Source organism: Delphinapterus leucas, chromosome 3 (genome assembly GCF_059928025.1).
Source record: "Delphinapterus leucas isolate spDelLeu-1000000601 "Yukka" chromosome 3, BTC_Dleu_Yukka2, whole genome shotgun sequence".
In the NCBI taxonomy this organism is placed as follows: Eukaryota; Metazoa; Chordata; class Mammalia; order Artiodactyla; family Monodontidae; genus Delphinapterus; species Delphinapterus leucas.
Genome location: NC_143131.1, coordinates 127964662 through 127972146, shown reverse-complemented (window position 1 = coordinate 127972146; position 7485 = coordinate 127964662).

The following is a 7485-nucleotide window of genomic DNA, read 5'->3' as shown; positions in this document are numbered from 1 at the left end:
CTTGATTTGTGACCCAAGATGTGATCTATCCTGGAGAATGTTCCATGCGCACTTGAGAAGAAAGTGTAATCTTCAATTTTGGGATGGAATGTCCTATAAATAGCAATTAAATCTATCTGGTCTGTTGTGTCATTTAAAGCTTGTGTTTCGTTATTTATTTTCATTTTGGATGATCTGTCCATTGGTGTAAGTGAGAAGTTAAAGTCCTGCACTTTTATTGTGTTACTGTCGATTTCCTCTTTTATAGCTGTTAGCAGTTGCCTTATGTATTGAGGTGCTCCTATGTTGGGTGCATATATATTTACAATTGTTATATCTTCTTCTTGGATTGATCCCTTGATCATTATGTTGTTTCTTTCCTTGTCTCTTGTAACATTCTTTATTTTAAAGTCTATTTTATCTGATATGAGTATTGCTACTCCAGCTTTCTTTTGATTTCCATTTGCATGGAATATCTTTTTCCATCCCCTCAATTTCACTCTGTATGTGTCCCTAGGTCTGAAGTGGGTCTCTTGTAGACAGCATATAGATGGGTCTTGTTTTTGTATCCATTCAGCAAGCCTGTGTCTTTTGGTTGGAGCATTTAATCCATTCACGTTTAAGGTAATTATCGATAAATATGTTCCTATTACCATTTTCTTAATTGTTATGGGTTTGTTTTTGTAGGTCCTTTTCTTCTCTTGTGTTTCCCACTTAGAGAAGTTCCTTTAGCATTTGTTGTAGAGCTGGTTTGGTGGTGCTGAATTCTCTTAGCTTTTGCTTGTCTGTAAAGCTTTTGATTTCTCCTTCAAATCTGAATGAGATCCTTGCTGGGTAGAGTAATCTTGGTTGTAGGGTCTTCTCTTTCATCACTTTAAATATATCATGCCACACCCTTCTGGCTTGTAGAGTTTGTGCTGAGAAATCAGCTGTTAACCTTATGGGAGTTCCCTTTTATGTTATTTCTCGTTTTTCCCTTGTTGCTTTCAATAATTTTTCTTTGTCTTTAATTTTTGTCCACTTGATTACTATGTGTCTCAGCATGTTTCTCCTTGGGTTTATCCTGTCTGGGACTCTCTGTGCTTCCTGGACTTGGGTGGCTATTTCTTTTACCATGTTAGGGAAGTTTTCAACTATAATCTCTTCAAATATTTTCTTGGGTCCTTTCTCTCTCTCTTCTCCTTCTGGGACCCCTGTAATGCGAATGTTGTTGCGTTTAATGTTGTCCCAGAGGTCTCTTAGGCTGTCTTCATTTCTTTTCATTCTTTATTCTGTTCTGTGGCAGTGAATTCCACTTTTCTGTCTTCCAGGTCACTTATCTGTTCTTCTGCCTCAGTTATTCTGCTATTCATTCCTTCTAGTGTATTTTTCCTTTCAGTTATTGTAGTTTTCATCTCTGTTTGTTTGTTCTTTAATTCTTCTAGGTCTTTGTTAAACATTTCTTGCATCTTCTCGATCTTTGCCTCCACTCTTTTTCCGAGGTCCTGGATCATCTTCACTGTCATTATTCTGAACTCTTTTTCTGGAAGGTTGCCTATCTCCACTTCATTTAGTTGTTTTTTCTGGGGTTTTATCTTGTTCCTTCATCTGGTACATAGCCCTCTGCCTTTTCATCTTGTCTGTCTTTCTGTGAATGTGGTTTTTGTTCCACAGGCTGCAGGATTGTAGTTCTTGCTTCTGCTGTCTGCCCTCTGGTGGATGAGGCTATCTAAGAGGCTTATGCAAGTTTCTTGATGGGAGGGGCTGGTGGTGGGTAGAGCTGGTTGTTGCCGTCACGGGCAGAGCTCAGTAAAACTTTAATCCACTTGTCTACTGATGGGTGGGGCTGGGTTCCCTCCCTGTTGGTTGTTTGGCCTGAGGCGACCCAGCACTGGAACCTACGCAGCTCTTTGGTGGGGCTAATGGGGGACTCTGGGAGGGCTCATGCCAAGGAGTACTTCCCAGAATTTCTGCTGCCAGCGTCCTTGTCCTCATGGTGAGCCACCCCCACCTCTGCAGGAGACCCTCCAACACTAGCAGGTAGGTCTGGTTCAGTCTCCTATGGGGGTCACTGCTCCTTCCCCTGGGTCCTGATGTGTGCACTACTTTGTGTGTGCCCTCCAAGAGTGGAGTCTCTGTTTCCCCCAGTCCTGTCAAAGTCCTGCAATCAAATCCTGCTAGCCTTCAAAGTCTGATTCTCTAGGAATTCCTCCTCCCATTGCCAGACCCCCAGGTTGGGAAGCCTGACGTGGGCCTCAGAACCTTCACTCCAGTGGGTGGACTTGTGTGGTTTAAGTGTTCTCCAGTTTGTGAGTCACCCACTCAGCATTTATGGGATTTGATTTTATTGTGATTGCGCCCCTCCTACCATCTCACTGGGGCTTCTCCTTTGTCTTTGGATGTGGGGTATCTTTTTTGGTGAGTTCCAGCATCTTCCTGTCAATGACTGTTCAGCAGTTAGTTGTGATTCCGGTGCTCTCGCAAGAGGGAGTGAGCACACATCCTTCTACTCCACCACCTTGAACCATCCTGTAGTAATGTCTTATAATCTGTGTATTTCTGCGGTGTCCATTGTAACTTCTCCTTTTTCATTTCTAATTTTATTGATTTGAACCCTCTCCCTTTTTTTCCTGATAGTCTGGCTAAAGGGTTATCAATTTTTATTATCTTTTCAAAGAACCAGCTTTTAGTTTCATTGATCTTTTCTATTGTTTTCTTCATCTCTATTTCATTTATTTCTGCTCTGATCTTTATGATTTCTTTCTTTCTACTAACTTTGGGTTTTATTTGTTCTTTCTCTGGTTGCTTTAGGTGTAAGGTTAGGTTGTTTATTTGAGATTTTTCTTGTTTCCTAAGGTAAAATTGTATTGCTATAAACTTCCCTCTTAGAACTGCTTTTGCTGCATCCCATAGGTTTTGGATCGTCATGTTTTCATTGTCATTTGTCTCTAGGTATTTTTTGACTTCCTCTTTGATTTCTTCAGTGATCCATTGGTTGTTTAGAAGCATATTGTTTAGCCTCCACGTGTTTGTTTTTTACATTTTTTCCCCCTGTAGTTGATTTCTAATCTCATAGCTTTGTGGTCAGAAAAGATGCCTGATATGATTTCAGTTTTTATTAAATTTACTGAGGCTTGATTTGTGACCCATGACGTGATCTACCCTGGAGAATCTTCCATGTGCACTTGAGAAGAAAGTGTATTCTGCTTCTTTTGGATGGAATGCCCTATAAATATCAATTAAGTCCATCTGGTCTGTCATTTAAAGCTTGTGTTTCCTTATTGATTTTCTGTCTGGATGATCTGTCCATTGGTGTTAGTGGGGTGTTAAAGTCCCCCAATATTATTGTGTTACTGTTGATTTCCCCTTTTATGGCTGTTAACATTTGCCTTATATACTGAGATTCTCCTATGGTGGTTGCATATATATTTACAATTGTTATATCTTCTTCTTGGACTGAACCCTTGATCATTATGTTGTGTCCTTGTCTCTTTTAAGAGTTTTTATTTTAAAGTCTATTTTGTCTACGCATTGCTACTTCAGCTTTCTTTTGATTTCCATTTGCATGTAGTATCTTTTTCCATTCCCTCACTTTTAGTATGTATGTGTCCCTAGGCCTGAGGTGGGTCTCTTGTAGACAGCATATATACAGGTCTTGTTTTTGTACCCATTCAGCCAGTCTATGTCTTTTGGTTGGAACATTTAATCCATTTACATTTAAGGTAATTATCTATATGTATGTTCCTATTGCCATTTTCTTGTTTTGGATTTATTTTTTTAGGTCTTTTTTCTTCCCTTCCTCTTTTGTTCTCCTCTCTTTTGGCTTGATGAGTACCTTTAGTGTTGTGTTTGGGTTGCTTTTTCTTTTTTGTGTGTGTATCTATTGTAGTTTTTTAGTTTGCAGTTCCCATGAGGTTTTGATATAGCAGTCTATATATATATATATATATATATACAAGGTTGTTTTAAGTTGCTGGTCTCTTAATTTCAAATGCAATTCCCATTTCTCAAATTTGTACTCTCCTCTTCTCATGGTTGCTGGTTTTGATATCATATTTGTGTGTGGATGATTTCCTACTTGATGTATTTTATTTTTTGATAGTATTAAAAACTGAATTCTTTTTAATTTCCTTTGGGTTATTGATAGTGTACAGAAGTAAAATTGATTTCTGTGTGTTGATTTTGTCACCTGCAACTTTACTGAATTGATTAGTTCTAAGGGTGTTTGTGTGTAGATCCTTTAGGGTGTTATAGATATAAGATCACGTCATTTCCAAGTAAAGATAGTTTTACTTCCTTTCCAGTTTAGGTGTCTTTTCTTTTTTTTGCCTAATTGCTCTGGCTAGAAATTCCAGTACACTGAATAGAAATTCCTGATCTTAAATAGAAGGGGGAAAAAAGCAGTCAGTCTTGTCTTTGCCCGATCCAAGGGGAAAAGTTTTCTGTTTTATAACCATCGAGAATGATGCAAGCTGTGTTTCTCATATATGGCCTTTGTTGAGAAAGTTCCATTCCATTCCTAGTTTGAGTGTTTTTATCATGAAAGGGTGTTGGATTTTTCCAAATTTTTTTTTTCTGCATCAGTTGAGATGATCATGTGGTTTTTCCACCTTCATTCTATTAATGTGGTATATAACCTTGATTTTTATATTGAACCACCTTTGCATTCCTGAGATAAATCCCACTTGATACTGGCATATAATCCTTCTAGTTAGCTGCTGAGTTTTGTTTATTATTATTTTAAGAATTTTTTGCATATGTTTTGATAAGGGATGTTGTAGTTTTATTTTCTTGTAGAGTCTGTGTCTAGTTCAGTATCAGGGTAATGCTAGACTTACAGAATGAGTTAGGAAGTGTTCCCACCACTTCAGTTTTTTTGGAAAGAGTGTGAGAAGGATTGGTGTTAATTCCCCTTTAAATACATGGTTAAATTAATCAGCAAGGCCATTTGATCCTAGGCTTTTCTTTGCTGGGAGGTTTTTTTTTTTTTTTTTTGCGGTACGCGGGCCTCTCACCGTTGTGGCCTCTCCCATTGCGGAGCACAGGCTCCAGACGCGCAGGCTCAACGGCCATGGCTCACGGGCCCAGCCGCTCCGCGGCACGTGGGATCCTCACGGACCGGGGCACGAACCCGCGTCCCCCGCATCGGCAGGCAGACTCTCAGCCACTGCGCCACCAGGGAAGCCCTGCTGGGAGTTTTTTGATTAGTGATTCAATCTCCTGACTTGTTGTAGGTCTATTCAGATTTTCTATTTCTTCTTGAGTCACTTTTGTTAGTCACTTTTGTTTGTATTTCTAGGAATTTGCTCATTTCATCTAAGTTATCCTATTTGTTGACATGCAGTTCATAGTGGTCTTTTATGATCCTTTGTATTTCTGTGAAGTTGGTAGTTGTATGTATATTTTGAGGGGTCATTCTCAGTGTTCTAACCAATTTGATTTCAAGGGTCCCAGAAAGAACAATCATATGCGATGAGTTTCCACTTTGGGTGTGCCTCTTGGCCCTTCAGCCCCATCGTCATCAGCCTCAGGACAAAGGTGGCAGAGCCACCCCCAGGCTGAGTCATGGGAGCTGCGTGAGTCTGATGACAAGACCTGGATCAGGCTTTACTGAGCACTCAGCATGAAGCAGGTTCAGGTGATGGCTTTCCAAGCACTGGAAAAGTAAGGCACCCCTCACTCTTCACAATAGCCCTGGCACCTGCCACCCATTACTATTCCCATTTCACCAATGAGAAGACAGCCTCAGAGACATGAGGTACTTGCTCAAGATCAGATAACCAATATGGACCTATTTGACATCAGGTCTGCCTATCTGTGCATATTTCGACAACTATGCTATGCAGCCTCCTCCCTTCCCGAGGGACGACACCCTAGAATGGGGCAAAGGCTAGAGAATCTAAGCTCCAGCCTATCCCTCCCTCCCTCCCTAAAGGTTTGACAGAGTGGAGCCTCCCCAGGTACCTCTAGCGGAGGAGAACCTCCATCTGTTACTACACAAAGCAGCAAATACCCCTCTACCCAGTCCCCAGTACCAGTGAAGAAGTGAAGTGCAGAATAGCATGAGGAGTACGAGCCAGCAGAGGATGTATGTGTACTTAGCTACTCATATTTGTAAAAAAATAACTTCTGGAAAGATCCACAGAAACTGGTGGTAGTGGTTTCCCCTGAAGAGGTGAGAGTCAGGGGGGTGGGTTAGAGGTGAGGGTTGGGGGTGGGGTGAGCTGTTTAGAGGTAGACTTAGATCTCACTGTAGGCAGTGTTGTGTTTGCTTTATCTTTGTGGATATATATACACACACATACACACACACACATACATATATACATACATACGTACTTTTAAATGTCCGGCCTGGAGAGGGACAGGGTCAGGCTCAGTGAGTTCTCCCCACTTTGCCTCATGACAGGAGGCAGGACTACCCAGGGGGCTTAAGGCGGTGGAGTCTCACAGACCAAGGACTCGCAGCTCTGTGACCCTGGCAGAATCACTTAACCTCTCTGAATCTCAGACTCCTCATCTACATAATGGGAATGATGACAATCCCTACCTCAGAGTTGTGGCAAGGATGAAGAGAGACAGCACTTGACAAGCAGAAGGCCTTCCCAACAGTGAGAAATAGTTTTTATTATTCATGTCATTGAATTCCTTATGATATCATCACCTCAATACCATTAACTACCAGCCCAGTCTTTCCCGGGGAGGCTCACGCCGACTCTAGCCCGTCAGAGACTGGGATAATAGTGTCCCCTGGTGGACATGTTGTGAACTGCACCAGATAAGTCTGACCCATTGGAAAAAGAACATCAGTTAAAATTCAGCTTTATTTTTCCCTTTTACCCATCAATATTTCAGCATGTACGACTTAAGAGCAATGACATACTCTAACAGAACGGTAATCAAAATCACGTAATTTAAGATTGATAAAGTACTATTACCCAATGTACACGGTCCATATTCACATTTTGCCGGTTGTCAATATGGTGTTCTTTACAGGTAACTCTTTCCTGGTCTAGGACCCCTCCAGGATCATAAATGACATTTGATTGCCAGGTCTCTTCAGTATCCTTTAATATTGAACCATTTCTCCACCTTTCTTTATCTTCCACGACCCTGACAATTTTAGAGTTCAGGCCAGTTATTTTGCATAATGTCCCTCAACGTGGATGTACCACTGTTTCTCCTTGGGTAGATTCATGTTGGTGTGTTTGTCAGGAATTTCACAGGCGTTAGGCTGTGTCCTTCTCAGGCATGCAATGTCGGTTTGTCCCAACACTGGTGTTCACTCTAACTCCCCCATTTGTGAGCATGTGGGAGCTGAGAGTCACCTATAGTCACACAGCGAGTCGGAATCCTCAGCTCAGGGGCTTGACAAGTGCTCAGGGTACCTGCAGCAAGGCAAGAACTTCCCCCCAACAGCCAGGGCCTCCTCAGGCCCTGCACTTCGGGTGCCTGTGGGCTGGGGGAACAGCAGGGCTGCTTTCACGGTAGCATCCCACAACAGTCCAGCTGCCTGGACCCCCTTTC